Raw genomic sequence first — 16657 nt, forward strand, 5'->3', positions numbered from 1 at the left:
AGCCTGGTCTACAAGAGCTAGTTCCAGGACAGGCTCCAAAACCACAGAGAAACTCTGTCTCGAAAAACCAAAAAAAAAAAAAAAAAAAAAAAAAGAATCTGTCGCCTTTGCAACAAAAACTAATTGGAAAAATTATTATGGGACCAAATGTTTGATGGGGACTTCACATTTTAGACTGATATTGCTGAGGACCAGATGTGACCACGCGGCTGAACAGAGCTAAAGCAGGCTCTGTGATTCTAATGCTCAGAAAGCCCTATTGAAAAACTAGTTTGAATTGAACTAGAGGTTTTTTTTTTTTTTGTGTACCAGGAGTGAACTAATATTAGACCCAGCACTGGAAAAATACTTTGATAATTTCAATCAGAAAATTTCACCCAAATAGTTAAGGTCTGCAATTAAAATCTGTCTTTTTATCCTTGAGATATTTTTAGAAGTATAAACTGAGATTCCATATACATATATAATATTGCATATTTATATATTAAATTTATATATAAATTATATAGTATTCGTATATGATAAAATATAAATTTATATATTATAAAATTTTATATATAGATATATTAATCTATATATTATTTGAATTTATATATACATGTAAATTCTATCAGAAGAAACACTAAAAATAGTTGATTGGTCAGTTTCCATTTTCACTGAACTTACTAATCTGGTCAAATTTCATAAGATTATACATATTTTATATAAAATAACATTCTTCGGTTATCTTTAATCAAAAAGTTACTGAGTACACAAGAAATGTTCACATTTAGCACAGCTTTGTAGATTCTTAGATTTAGTCTCTGAGCTGATTTCCATATCCTGGTAGGCTACATTTAACTTTCACTTTGGAATTTATGTGTGAATGAACTGGATCACACTGTCTCATATATTTTATCAATCTTCACCATATTGTTAGTTCTTCAGTTTTCCTTGAGTATCAGTTTACAACATCCCAAATTAACATGGCTACTTTGCCTCCCAATAGTGTCACAAAGCTGAACCTGGACAGCTCAGTTCTGTACTGCTGTCTTTGGAGCTCACCTTACACCTTCTGGGGAAGGTCTAAAGTAGTCTTTGAAGATAAGGCTCAATGCCTTGAATATCTGATGATTGCCCTGCACAGCTGATGCTCTCTATTAATCAACATATCCAATGGTTTGAATGTTTCTTGTTGAAGAAAACATGACCAAATAAAAATGGACTTATAGCTCGGAGGAAAGGAAAATAACTTTTGAACGAGAGGAGATAAAATCAAATGCTCTCTCCTTGGACAAATGTTAGTCAGACTCTACTGAGCATCATTCTTACAAGCCCAAGGCAAACACTTCCCCATTTCTAAAATGAGCCTCATTATTAGCAAAACCTTAACTTTGCTCCTATCCTGTATTAAATATATTTAAGTTCTTAGCCTACATTTAGCAAAATAATAATAATAATAATAATAATTAGTTGAAGTTCATATCCTCTTAGTCATTTTCAGGTACTGGCTCCCCCACTCTGCTACTTGGCTATAAAATCCCCAGCTATTTTTACAACATTTAGGGTTTAGCTTTTGGTGCAAGAGATTTGAATGAAGCCGCTCTATTTATTTTTGAACGTGTTTCATCATTTTATTTTATGTGTATGTGTGTTTTCATGCATGTGCACATGCTTAGTTCTGGTGAGGCAAGAAGAGGACATCAGAGTGCCCAGAACTTGAGTTTAAGGTAGGTGTAAGACGCTGCATGGCTGCTATGAACAAAATCCAGGTCTTCTGCAAGAACAGAATGTGTTCTTGATCACTGAGCCATCTCCCTAAGCCCTCCTTGACAATTTAAACAAAGATCTGCATAAGTTTTCTTTAATAAAAGTAAGCCCTTTTTATGAAATTGGGCAAGCAGCATGCTGAGAAGAAATGCAAATTGTAAGAATGAAGAAGTAAGAATGAGAATTTGAAGTAAACCACAAAGAAGATAGATTAAATCGTCCCCCCAAATACTTTCTCATTAACAGTTGAAGACTGCTGGTTTGAAGCTACATGTCATAGTGAATAATCCCATGAATTTTGTGGACATAGAACCTTTACTGGAATCCATGCTCTGCTACTTATAAAACACAGCAGCTAAGAAATGAAAGGGCACCCCAAATATTCCTCTGCAAAGGAGGTTATTACTACTGTGAGCTGGTTGCAATACGTGTTAACGGTAAATATGTGTGAAGCATTTACAAAATTGCCTGGGTCAGAGAAAAGGATAAACAAAAGAGTCTTGAGCTGGCGAAATGGCTCATCAGATTAAAGCACTTGTTATAGGAGCAGAGGGAGTTAGAACTCCAGCACACACACACAAGGGTCCTAGGAAAGAACTCAGTCCTCAAAGGTGACCTCTGAACTCTACGTGCACACAGTGGCTTGTGTGTCTCCCCACATACATTATTATGTACACACACACAGACACAAACACACAGAGAGACACACGCACAGACACACACAGATGCACACACACAGAGACAGACATATTCACCCCTGACATGAACACACACACACATCTTCTCTCCCCACACACAGAGACACACCCACACCCACCCCCACACACTAGTCACAAAGAAATTTTTAAAAGAGTATTGGGAAAAGGGTTCCCTCAGGAGAGGGAGAAAGGAAGAGGAAAATGGAGTTTAAAGTGATTAAAATTAATAACTTAAAAGAGTTAATTGTGAAATAGGCAAATAAAATGGTTATTTTATTTCACTTTTTCATTTTAATTTAAAATGTACAAAAAGACCCAAGTAAGCACTCTAACCGCATTTGATTTTAAAAGGCACTAATTTTAGGGGTCAAGCAGCGGGGCAAGCCAGCTTTCTACTTGTTTCCCTAGGAAAGGCCTCTGTGATAGAAATTCACTCACCAGGCAAAAATCACCCTCCAGAGAATGCTGTCTTCCCCTGTCCTTCAGGGCAAAGCGGCTTCTTTCTATCCATCCGCTTCTCCAGGGGGTTAAGTCACCATTTGTTATTTTTCTATTTCCCTTGTTCCCCGAGGAAAAGCAGCCTTTATATCCTAATAAATAACTGCAGAATTAACTCTTCCTGGGAAGCACATTAAAAATAAGTGAATCATAAGTCTTTCTCATCAGTCACTTTTTTTTGTTTATAGACTCAGAATGCTTATAGATATAGCAATGGCTTTTATCATTTTGTTAAAAAATAGAACTCAGGAATAAATATTAGGGAATAAACCCAAGAGAACCACAGAGCAACAGAAACATAATTCTGCCTCTCTCTCCTTCCTGAATCAAAAGAATGGGGCAACCCCTTGGCCCCTCTTCTTTCTTCTCTATGTGTCCAACTATCTCCTTCTGATTCTACCAGAAAACTCTGTGGTCCACCACAAGCAAGCTGAATGTTGACTCCACTCTACAAAATGAGGTCAGAATCTATTGGTTTTGGTTTCTATTTTTGCTGTTGTCTATTTTTTAGAGCAATCAACACAAACAGATCTCCTTCAACATATAGATCCCAGAAGCTGGCGGGTCAGATGGACAGCTACCCAAAATGTATATGTTCCACCAATATGACACAACTCCTAAGATGAACTTACCACTCACAACCCCTAGATAAGATCATCTCTGCTCGTGGCATCGTAGGTCTACTGTTGCTTGCTGACTTTAAGGCAAAAATCCATCAACTTGACCTGGGCTTTTGGACATACCTTCTACAGTGCTTGCTTCTCTTTTCACATTCAGGCTTCCCCTTTGTCAAAAGGCAGGTGTTCATGGGTGTGTGGATTAATTTCCGGATCTTTGATTTGATTCCATTGGTTAAGCTGTCTATTTTTATGCCAATACAAAGCTGTTTTCACTACTGTAGCTCTCTAACAGAGCTTGATGTCAGGGATGGTGATATCTCCAGAAGTCCCTTTAATGTAAAAAATTGTTTTGGCTAATCTGTGTCTTTTGTTTTTCCTATAAAGTGGAGTATTTTTTTTAGAGGTCTGTTAAGAATTGTGTTGGTATTTTGGTGGGAATTGCCTTAAATCTATAGATTGTTTTTGGTAGGATTGACATTTTTATTACGTTGATCCTACCTATCCAAGAGCATGGGAGATCTTTCCATTTTCTGATCTTCTTCAGTTTCTTTTTTCAAAGCTTAATGTTCTTGTCAAACAGGTGTTTCACTTCTTTGGTTAGTGTTATTCCAAGATATTTTATGTTATTTGTAGCTATTGTGAATGGTGATGTTACCCTGATTTCTTTCTCAGATTCTTTATCATTTGTATATAGGAGGACTTTTTTTAGTTGATCTTGTATTCTGCCACATTACTTAAGGTGTTTATCAGGTGTAGGACTTCCCTGGAAGTTTCTTGAGGTCACTTATGTATACTTTCTTATCATTTGCAAATAGCACAAGTTTGACTGCTTCCTTTCCAATTTGTATCTCCTTGATCTCCTTTTGTTGTCTTATTGCTCTAGCGAGAACTTCTCGCTCTATTTTGAACAGATATGGAGAGAGTAGACAGCCTTGTCTTGTTCCTGATTTCAGTGGAACCACTTTGAGTTTCTCTCCATTTAATTTGATGTTGACTGTCAACTTGCTGTACATTTTAGTTCATAACTGGGCTTGTTCAAATGGGCTGAGTTAGCATAGAAAATGGGTTTAGTTTGATTTGTTTATGCAACAGGCCTCCAGCACCTTTTCATGATGTAGCGAAAGAACAATGATTTAGATTTGCAAACAAAATGATGGCGCTGTCACCATAATGTCTGCAAAAGTAACTTGAGATGAATTCTCCAGTTTTCCACCCACAGGAATCTCTGATTAATGTTCATGCTCCAATAACAATCAATGATTCTTTCTCCTTCTGCTGGACCAATGACTTCAGGGCACAGCTATGGAAATGAAATTTTTTTAATGAATTCTTGATTTTAATTGCTATGAATGTAAGTCACCTCTTTCAGGTCATCATTCTCAGGAAGAAAACTGTTTGAGAAATGGAAGGCTGGATTCAGTTAGTAATTTTATTAAGTCCTTTATAATGCTTAATAGTACATTTTAGGGTTTTCTTTTAATTTCTAATATATTTACTTATATTTCTTACTAAATTTTCAGACATCAAATCCCTGTGATGGGAGTGAGATGAAAATGTGTCACATGATCATAACAGACCACGAAGTAACTTAATTCACACAGCTGAGCATCTCCTATGTTCCCTTTGTCCTTATGCAAGTCATTGAATTTTAAACTTCTAATCGTTGGTAAAAAAAAAAAAAAAAATGGTTTTCCAATCCACTTTTCCATGACATTATCAGTGACTGACTCTATTTGTTAAGGAAAACGAAGGTGGCCAAGGAGTTTGTGAAGCTTCTGTGCCTGTACACACAGAGAAACAAGTGGTGTGTGTGTGTGTGTGTGTGCGCGCGTGTGCGTGCGTGTTTTTTGTTGATTGGGAATTTTTGTTTTTTTTCTTTTGCCAGTAGCCATAAACTGTCTACAATCTGTGAATGTGTAGAGAGGTATCAGAAACACACATGATGACGCCGGGGGATGGTGGCACACGCCTTTAATCCCAGCACTCGGGAGGCAGAGGCAGGCGGATCTCTGTGAGTTTGAGACCAGCCTGGTCTACAAGAGCTAGTTCCAGGACAGGCTCTAAAGCTGTAGAGAAACCCTGTCTCGAAAAAACAAAAAAAAAAAAAAAAAAAAACAAAAACAAAAAAAAAAAACAAACAAAAAGAAAGGAAAAGAAAAGAAACACACATGATATCCCTATTTTCTAAAAAACCCGTTCTTATTTAACATGAGAAATGAGAAAAAAATATAAAGTTGAATGTAGTAAATGAAAAATTCACTTCACTTTTTGAAATACAAGTTTATATAGGTAGCATGGAATTCTTTGTTGCCTGTATAACAACGTAGGGATGTATGTTTGACCTTATATTGAAACAGTGTTTATTTTAAACATTTTTGCAGAATTATTTGTTTCTTTTCTGTCTTCAGACTGATGCTAATCTCTCCAATGGCAGAATTCTCTCTCTTTTTTCTTTGCACTAAACAGACTTCAAGGGCAGATGCATTGTGGCCAAAGGCAGTCAACAAGCATGCTTTAAAAAATAGTTAATTATTGTTTCTCTAAGACTAGAAATTGTGTTTGTTAATAGAAAGCAACCAGGCAGGTTTAACATCTTCATACATAAGTCAGCTATACCACCATTTCAATCACCATGTATTTGAAAATAGTTTCTGAGAGAAACGTTAATATAGTTACTTAAGTAATTGTCTCCTCAGTACAAAATGCCAACATTTTTTTGCATTATGCGACAAAATTCACCATAGAAACATGTTTTGTTTTGCTTTCTCCAAGAACTTTTTTGTTGAGGCAGAAATCTGCTAGGCTCCTATTAAAAAAAGGGGGGGAGCAGAATAATGTAGGGCTCAATAAATATCAATAAAAAGCTGGATAGATTGTGTCTTTACAAGTCATATTGAAATTGTTTTTAAGGTTTGCATGACTGTAAATTCTCTGGAACTGAACGCGTTAACGTGATCTATAAAATAAAGAAGGATATGGAATTAATTCTGCTCCTTAAACAATGATGTCTTCTGACTATGGGGACTAAGGGAGAAGCACATTTAAAAATCACTTCCCTTTGAATTCCTGAACAGATTAATTCAGTGGATTCTTGCATAAAGGAAAAATGGAAGCCTCCTAATAGCTTTCAGATTTAGTAAACTCAAACTATAGGGTAAAAAATAGTCCAGTGGATTTTTAAGTGGTAACCAGAGGAAGATGACTATGCAGGAAGTAGTTTCGCATATACAGAAATAAAATAATGTCACGCCAGTAGGAAGAGAGGGGTGTGGAGACACTGGAGTCTACAGGCACTGAATAATAAACTACATCTTATTTAGGGCACAAAGAAATTCTGCCATGGTCTCTTTTCACTTGGAACTCCCCACGTGTGGTCCCTTATGCTGTGCCCCCCGTTATTTATTCCCTTTCAATGTGGCCAATTGTTAATCATTAATACTGAGTTCAACTTTGTGCCCTTAGGATGAGCTGGGCGATCAAAGAAAATAATCAAATAGGGAGACCAATTTTTTTTTTTTTTTGCTCATTGTAAGTTTTGAAACATTATGGAATAAACTTTTTAATTTTAGTGAAAACATAGCAAATAAAAATAAGCCCTGAACAAAGGAGAGAATTAACATTCTTGGGATCAAGGAGAGGTCTTCACTGAATACACAAACCGGTGCATCTAATTATATTTATTTTGACCTGAGGATTTTAGTATCTATAGTTTTATCTTGATTTCTCTCAGTCTTCACACAACTAAACATTTATTTCTTTTTCATAATTAAAAAAGAATGCTTTTCATGCTGGAGACGTGGCTCAGTGTAAAAAAGTGTTTGCTGTAAAAACACGACAACCTGTGTTCAAATTCCCAGAACCAACAGAAATCTGGGCACAGCTGTGTATGTATAGAACCTCAGTGACAGTAGATTAAACCAGACAGATCCTGGGAGCTCACTGGCTCGGCCAGTTTTGGCTCCTTGGGTGTGGTGAGGAGAATTACAGACCTCAGGTGCAATGAGTGAACCTGTCTCAAAAAGGTAAAGTGGAAAGCAATAAAGAAAGGATTCCCAACGTCCCAAGCCAGCCTCTTCATGTATGTTCACGGGCATATGTCCCTGCACACACATGTATGCATAGATTATATCATGCACATATGCACAATGAACTAATTTTTAAAAAAGTAAAATTGTAGGTTAGATTACCAGTCATACTAAGTGAAATATTAAAATTTAAAAAACAAGGAAGAGAGCATATAGCGAGTACTGAGACCCCATCTTCTTTGTGAAGATAATCAACTTTAATTATGAATGAGTTCACTAATGCACAGGGTAGTGTATAGACTGCAAGATCCAGGTTTTCACTGATGCTGCCACAGTACTCACTGCCAAGGGGGATGTGTCTATCTCTGCTGTCATCATCGTGGATGCATTTCACATCTCCTACAAGGACTCTCCAGGCTGCACGGAGAGTCTTCACAGCCAGGTTCCAGTGGCACTCGAGGGGTGGGAACATCCCCAACTCTCAACGCAAAGAGCTCCAGTTGTGCAAGAGCAGGAGAAGAGCAAGTTGCCTTGAGTAATGACTAATTAGGAAAATCTTGACAGGGATATAATTCCAAGTGGTGACTCTCAGCGCTGAGATAATTTCATGCTTTGTGAAACCATTTGGTGAAAAAAATTCAAACCTAAACTTTATTTTTGTGGGAATCCACTCAAATTGATTTGACACTGGCTAATGTTTTTGTAACAAGCAATCAAGTTAAGGAGGCTTAGGGGGGATTTTCAACGCCCCTCATTTTCTCTATGTGATATTTAGGCAATATCTAAAAGACGTTAACAGCCATCAGTGCATAGCCACAATACATAATTCAATCTTGACTAAATGGGTGAAGATAGAGAAACCTGTACATTTATTTAGTTTGTAGCAGCATGGTGTAGGTATAGTGTGATCTACTCACTTTTCTGTAAATAGAGAAGGCTCCATTTGAATTTATCTGTTGATTGTTCAAATACTTTGCTATTTCAATTTGCCACATTTGAGAATTAAAAAAGAAACAAACTTAGACCTATTTACAACATTTTGCATCCAAAAATAATGCCACGTCTATATAAATTATCTAATTATTCAGATCTTTAAAAACAATACCATCTTGAAATGAATACAGGTATTAATTGTCCCTACCAGCAATATAATTCCTTTGCCGTAAATATTAATAGATCCTGATATATTATGTAACACAATGAGTACTTTGATGAACATAAAAAAATTATAATTCCTCAACTTGATGAATTTCCTATGCACTAGAAAGAAGTCATTCAGTAAGCATTGCAATTATCTAAGTGAATATTGTAGGCTGGTTTGTGTGTGAGCAGAGAAAGAATTTGCAAAGTGTTCCATAGAGGCAGACAGAATTTTGGTCTCCTGGTTCATTCAGTCTCCATCACAGCTATTCTGCTTTGTTTTTGCAGTTCAAAGCCGCCAGCCACTAATACATAAGACCCATATTTGTGTTGCAATAAAACCATTCTCACAAAAGAAAGCAATGAACTGAGTTTGGACTATAGATTGCCAATGGTTATTATAGAGGAATAAAAGGCAGTTGGTATTAAATGTGAGTTTTAAGGCATTTATTCTCCAGGCTAGTGGTGCAGACCTATACTGTCAGCTAGGGAGTAGGAAGCTGAATTAAAGGGATTTCAGGGCATGACTGGGCTACAGTGTGAGTTCAAGTCCAGTCTGGGTGATTTAGGCTCTGTCTCAAAATAAAATTGAGGACTGGGGCTAAAGCTTGTGATAGGATGCTTGCCTAGAGTATAGTAGACCACAGGGCCAATCCCCACTACTACAGAAAAAAAATGATTATTTTAACAGCACATTGAATCTGTCAGCTTTATACACTCTTCAAATGTGCTGTACATAAGTAATGTCCCTCAAGCAGTCACTGACCAACATTCTTTCCTTGACCACAGCAGTATTTTTTAAAGCTTTGCCCAGTCTCTCTCCTACCAGCCTTCTTCCTCAGCTCTAGTTTCCAGAAGATCTGTGGAAAACAAAAGTCTAATGTGGCTCTTTCTTGTCTGCTTATAGCTTCCAGTGCTTCCTGGGTAAATGCAGCATGAAGTTCCAGGTTTAAGCGACCCTCTTGCTAACGCATGTTGGTGCACCGCTCCTCTTCCTTGAAGTTCACTGTGTTCGTTACACTTCTTACACCTGCATCTACTCTTTATTTTGTATAGCACTCTTTGGCTAATCAGTGTGTCGTCACTGAGTCCTACTAAAGCCAGTAGCACGTTATCAGCACCAAAGTTAGCTTTGCCATGCAATAGATGCTCATAAACATGTAGAAAACATGAATTAAAATGAATAAAATATTAAAAGAGCAAATGAAAGCAAAACTTAAAAAAAGTTGATGGGACTGAATCATGCCCCAGTGATGGAAATAAGGCAATACCATTCATATTTCTCCTAAAATTGATGGCTAAGCACAGGGCTGCTTCTTACCCAGTAAGTTTTATTATCCAACCTCTCAAGAGTATCCCCTTCCCCAAGACCATGCACCTTTTCCATCAGCTCTCAGTAAATCTAACCAATTGTCTGTTTTGTTTTGCTTTTTTTTCAAATCAGTAATAATATCAAGTAGGTGCTTTCGCTGTTCTGAAAGCATTTCTAATCTGAGACCCCAGGGGAGATTTCAGAATAATAAAGAGCTGGAAACATCCCCAGGACTGAGATCCAACGTGCTGACAGTTTATGGTTATAAAGTATTCAGAGGAGCAAATCTGTTAGATCAATTTGTCTTGGAGAAGCTCTAAGACAGTTTGTTCAAGCACACTTTCTGATATGTTCAGCAGTATATAGCACTTTTGCTGAGCTGTCAAGAGACGTGACTTTCCAGCTGTTAAAACAGCTGTCATGTTCGCCCCAAAGGGATCACAACACTTATAAAACCTTTGGGGTTCTTTTTGTTTTGCATAGAATCTGCACAGTGTTGGAAATCCTGTCCTGTAAGAATTTATCTTCCCCATCTAATACTGCTATATGATTCAGAATTGATATGGGAGGTGTTGGGGAGAAGACCATGAAGTAGAAAAAAGACACAAATGAATTGCAAACTGGATGTGAGGTGAGCATTACTTTTAGATATGGTGGGCTGAAAAATATTTTGAATCCAAAATTGATTAAGTTGCCTAGAAAGAAAGTTTAGAAATATATATATTTCAGGATCTGAATGTTTCTGCAAACCCTCATGAATGTGAAAATATATGCAAGCATACTGAAAATTAAATATTCTAGAGTATGAAACCAATATTTTTCAATAAATTTAGAAATATTTTATTGAAATTTTTGATAATAAAAAGAATAATGTTGACTCAAAAATGTCATGTGCCAATTATGTATTTATTATGCAGCCAAAATCTTTATAGAAGAAAGAAAAATAATTTTATCAAAGTTCACCATTTTATCAAATGGGAAAAATCAAATCAAAAATGACATATGTAAAATAACTGCCCATATTATAGAAATGGTTAATGCAATGGTTTAAACCAGCACTCAGATATTTTAACTAGTATTCAAAAATAATTTGCATTAGGTTACATTAATAATTGTACTTTTATTTCAATTTAATCTTGTATTCTACAAATAAACATCTTAAAGTATCTGGTGATTTTTTGGCTGAAAATTTGCATCTCTAAGTTTCCTGCAAATAATACTTTTCCTGTGTTGTTTTAAGAAATGAACAACACTCAGACATATTAATCAGAAGAACTCGACATCTAAAGGGATAGAAGCTTTCAAGAAACGGAAAAGAATTTCACATGTTTAAAAATACACATTCTTTTCAGAAAGGAGAAAATTTCTGAGAATACTTAAAGTGAACTAGTGTCAAAATAAGAGCCCTAGCAGTATGTTCTCTCACTAATACATCAAATGTCATTTTGCCACCCCTCTCTTCTGTTCTCAAATTAGGACAGGTTGCTTACAGAGCATCTCCTCAAACCCCAATGTCTTTATTTATACCTACACAGCAAACTTGCACTTCCCTGTTAGATGTTTCTAGTCAGGTCACAGTTGGATAAACTCATGCTAGAGACTCTCATCTCCATGAGAAAGTCTTTAGTATAAGGAAAGTAGTAGACTGAATCCCTAGTGTTATCAACTTGAGGATAATACTAGCAATACCCACATAAAGCTTATTTTTTTTTTTACTTTTTCTATAATCAGAAAAAAAATAAAAGCATCGAATGTTTTCGCTTTCTTTGTTTCCTGCGCTTCGCTGGAACTCTGGCTTTGTAAGTTTTTTTGTTCCCTTTTCCTCCTTTTATTAAAGCTGAGTATTTTATAATAAAGCTAGTTTGGTTAATTCCAATTGCCGACCGACCACGCCCCTTCGCTGGACATCTTTTATGGTATGTGAATTCAAGGTTACAGATCTGAATTAGGTAAACGGATGACACACCAACTAAGACGAAGTTAATTCTACTAAATAAAATTAGTTTTAGGAATAGGCTTTTGTCCAGACTCAGGAACAGAGAGATAAGAAAAACAAGAAATGAGGAGGACACAGTTTTAGAATTGCTTTTTAGCACAGGGATGAGCTGAGTGAATCGTCATGTTTCGGTGAAAAGTCACAGAGGGGAATGCAGCCCAATATCCTAAGCCACCGACTGTAGTTCACATCCTACTCATCTTGGTCGATGTCATCGCCACCTAAGAAAGCTTAACTCTGTAGAAGTTATAAAGCTGAGTACTGAATCATCCACCCTGTGGAGAGGAAGTAACTTCATGTTTCAGCAGGACTTTTTGACCCTTAACCTTCCTTAAAGATCATGTTAATTGCCTGATTTCTAACAGTAGCATTCCAGTTCACAAATTGCTAATATTCTGAAGTGCCCATTGTTCAAAGTGCCCACGCAATCTCATGTACCAACTACACTTCCAACATCTCTGAATCCTTATATAAATCACCAAGAAAAGGAAATAAAAGGCAAAAGAAAGACTATAAATTTCTAAAGCAGAAATATTGGCTGGTGTTTCCAGTATGACTATAATACCAGCTTTCCCCCTTAAATAATTGTGAACGAAACTGAAAGCAGCAATTACATGTAGTCACTGCATCAGTAGGTACCCATAGTTCATATAATTGATAAAATATCACTTGAAGGCCATATTCTGGGTTATATTGTATCACAATGACATAATGTCATAGTGTTGTCAGAGGGCCTACAGGATATACTTTTTACTCCTGCTAGTAGTTGTGAAGACGATAGATTATCAACTCTTTTTTCTACCATGAAAGGGTCAGAGTAAACTAGAAAAAACCCAGGACAATAAAGCAATCAATAAGCCTAAACACAACACTTAAAATGAGGCAGTATCAGATCTAAATTACAAGACAGAAAAGAACTCCTGTAGATTTAATTAAGGAGTTTAACCTTGTGAAGGGCATACCCTCTGTGTGTTCACTCACACCTTTCTTATTTTCTTTATTTAACAAAAACATGAATTAAAATGTGTTGTCTTAAAAACCTAGCAGTCAGGGCAGTTGAAATGACATGTTTCTATAAGCAATGTATTCAGTGGTAAGTAACCTTGGAGTTATGGTAGATATTCAGCACCTCCTGGCCTGTCACAACTTTAGAACCTGAAGGGATTTAGATAACTACTACTACTATTTTATTATTGAGTGAAAATTGTGGATCAGTAATTCTATTAATATTATCTAATTTTGTACTTATATCAACTCTGAAGCAGAGATTATTCTTACCATTGTTTTAAAGACAGAACAAACGAGGGCTGGGAGTTGAGATGACTTATGCAAGAAAGAAAAATTTCCATAGGTACTGGAGTAAAGTCCACACACTTCCATTCCACATGGAACAATGATTGAAGTTCTAGGTTCTATAATCTAGAAGAATAAGAATCTATCCTACATCCACATACTATATTCATGACACAATTGGACATGGAAGCTTTCTCACTACTATTTCAGGCGGTTATCTTTATTTACCAATTCACTTTCTGTGTTTTAGGTTGTGTGTAAGTCAAAAGCATTAAATAGAAATTCCAGAAATAAGGACATAAAACTTCAGCAGATGAATGTGCTTGCCACGCAAACCAAACTACTTAAATTCAATCTGTTGATCTGATGGTTTAAGGTAAAAACTAATTTTCTTCAAGCTGTCTTCCAACTTCCATACATGTACACAAAGACACACATACACACACTCAAACACACAGGGGTGGGGAGATAATAAGATAAAAGAAAATTTCAAAAGTTAGCAATCCTGATGTTTAAATAGATCCCTGCTCTGACCAGCATGATGTTATCTTGTTTCATGATGTCCCACACAGGTTGGGAGCAAGGGTAAATCATTCCTTGTCCAGAGTGTCCATGATGTGTATCATTAACATCCATCAGCTAATTTTTGTACTCTTCTTAATTAGCAGATTTGAATTCAAATCACTGCTGTGGTGGTCCAGTATGTTTATGATTACGTGTCTAGAAAATTATTACAATGCTTACTCACCCTCTTACCATGTAGAGAATGGTCCTATCAGCCCAAGGGAACAGTGACCATGGAAAATAATGCATTCTAAGGGTAAGATTATACTCACATAATGTTAATTATAGTATATTTTATAATTGCTATAATTTATTAACTGTTTTTAATTTCTTACTGTGCTTAATTTACAAACTGAATTTTATCTTAAGTACACATTTATAAAAATTACAGCCTACACTACAGTCAAATAGTACACAGAATATAGTATGGATGATAGGATACTACTCTAATGTATAGAATATCAATGTCACTAAATATAACGTATATAGCATTTGTACATCCACAAAACCAAGTTTCATAAAAGCAGGGCAACTATATTTCAGAATATAACTATGCTGCCCTTCCTTTTTAGTGTTTGGCTTTTAAGTTTAAAGGTTACTGACATGAAACCTTTATGATTCAAGTCCACTGCCCTTTGAATGGGCTTATGCAAATCATTTCAGCTTTTGGCTTCATTTTTCTTCATGCCCAATATTAAAACATCAAGTTCAACCAAGATCCTATTTATAAAATGTGAAACTCTAAATTTCTACGGCAGAGAAACCTACGTGGAAATGCCCACACTTTTCAAATGATGATATCAGGTAGCATGATTTCCAGACATGAAACAAGAAAATAAAGTCTCAAAACAACTCGCTTTTGGATCATAAGAAATGTAGTTAGGGCCTCAAATCTCTGATCTCTAATGTGGAATTGAAAGTCATCTCCAGAGGATGAAAATAATTGTTTACTTTTTTATCTTTTTTAAACTTCAGTGGGGTTTTTTTTTTTTTTTTTGAGAATTTCATGCAATGTCTGTGGATCACATTCTTTCTTCTCTCCCAAATCCTCTCTACTCTGTGCATACCCAACTTCCTTAAACATATCAAAGCTGAAATGAAAACAAGATAAACAGGAGAGCATTGAAGGACATCACACACAAATTCTGAATCCTGGGCAGGATAAAGCACCAAATATTAGGTGATGGTGGTACAAATAGGGTAGATCCTGTGGTGCTCCATAGGAAATACAGTAAAAATCTTTTAGGAGATGAATTATTGCAGTTGATAAGCCCTGTACCAGGTAAACACCAACTGATTAATCTAGCTCGTTCTTCTTTTCCATTTTTTCTCCCCTTCCATTCTCAGTTCTTAGCACTCTATTTCCTTTTCCACCTCCTCTCTTCTTATCTCTTACAATAGATCTGATTTAAGTGAGTGATTTTTCTAATAAGATAATAAAAAATGGATTCATACAAAAATCACACACAGGAAAGAGGACAATTTTTTTTTTTAGAAATGCTCTGTTCTATTTTGTTTTTATGTTACTGAAATAAATATCATGACCCAAAGCAAATTGGGCATCCAAATGTAAAAATCAGTTTATACCAGTTCTCAACCTATGGGTCATGACCCCTTTAACAAAACTGTATTCCCAAAAATATTTGCATTACCATTTGTAACAGTGACAGAATTACAGAAGTAATTATGAAGTAGCATTGAAAATAATTTCATGTTTGTGGGTCCCTACAAGATGAGGGACTGTATCAAAGGGTCACAGCATCAGGAAGGTTGAGGACCACTGTTCTGTCACTTACCCTCCCCTCATCTAGGGAAGGCAAGACAGTAATTCAGGCAAGAACTTGAAGCAGAAACCATGGAGGAACACTGTTTACTGACTTGCTTTCAGAGTGATGAGCAAGATGAGAATGCCTAACTACCATTTTAATACTGCTGAGTAGGAATGCTGTGCCCTTCTACATAAATTAGCAATCAAGAAAATGTTCCACAGACAGAGCCATTGGTCCAAATGATGAAGACATTCTTCCGGTGTGGTGATCTCAGATACGTGGGCTGTCAAGTTAATAGACATAGGAAGTAGAAGACTCCAACCTTGACAACTTGACCACAAATACATCACCTTGATACACAGTCCTTTCCTTTTTGTTTGTTACCAAACTCTCATATTAATACCATATTATAAAATACAGTACAACTCTAAAATTCTCACATTGGGAATGAGGGGGCAGAAAATTTTAAGAGCCAGAAGACCAAGAAGTCAGATGCATGCAAGATTGTGTCTTCTTTATAACAGGGAAGCTATACCTATGAATTATCAATAATATAGCTGCCTAAACAATATCTAAATAATGAGAACATCAGTTGGCATGTTAACCATGATAGAGAGACTATCATGGGTATAGAACCCTAGACGAAGAGCTATAAGAAATTAACACCATCTGAGAAAGATAGATTTAGTTTTCACCTGTGATAAATCCTTTAATTGGTTATTCATACCAAGTCGTTATCCCTACAAAACTTATACATACCGTAATATTAAATAGTTGCATTTATATATTTATTTGTGTGCACATGGATGTATGTTTGTGTGTGTGTGTGTATGCTGTGATTTAAGGCATGAGACATCATGCCTGCTGTAGTATAATGCTCTTGTACATTGCAAAGATTTGTCACTAATTGTTGGTTTAATAAAACACCGATTGGCCAGTAGCCAGGCAAGAAATATTGGTGGGGGTGACCAGACTAGAAGAATTCTGGGAATA

Source organism: Arvicola amphibius, chromosome 1 (genome assembly GCF_903992535.2).
Source record: "Arvicola amphibius chromosome 1, mArvAmp1.2, whole genome shotgun sequence".
Taxonomy (NCBI): Eukaryota; Metazoa; Chordata; class Mammalia; order Rodentia; family Cricetidae; genus Arvicola; species Arvicola amphibius.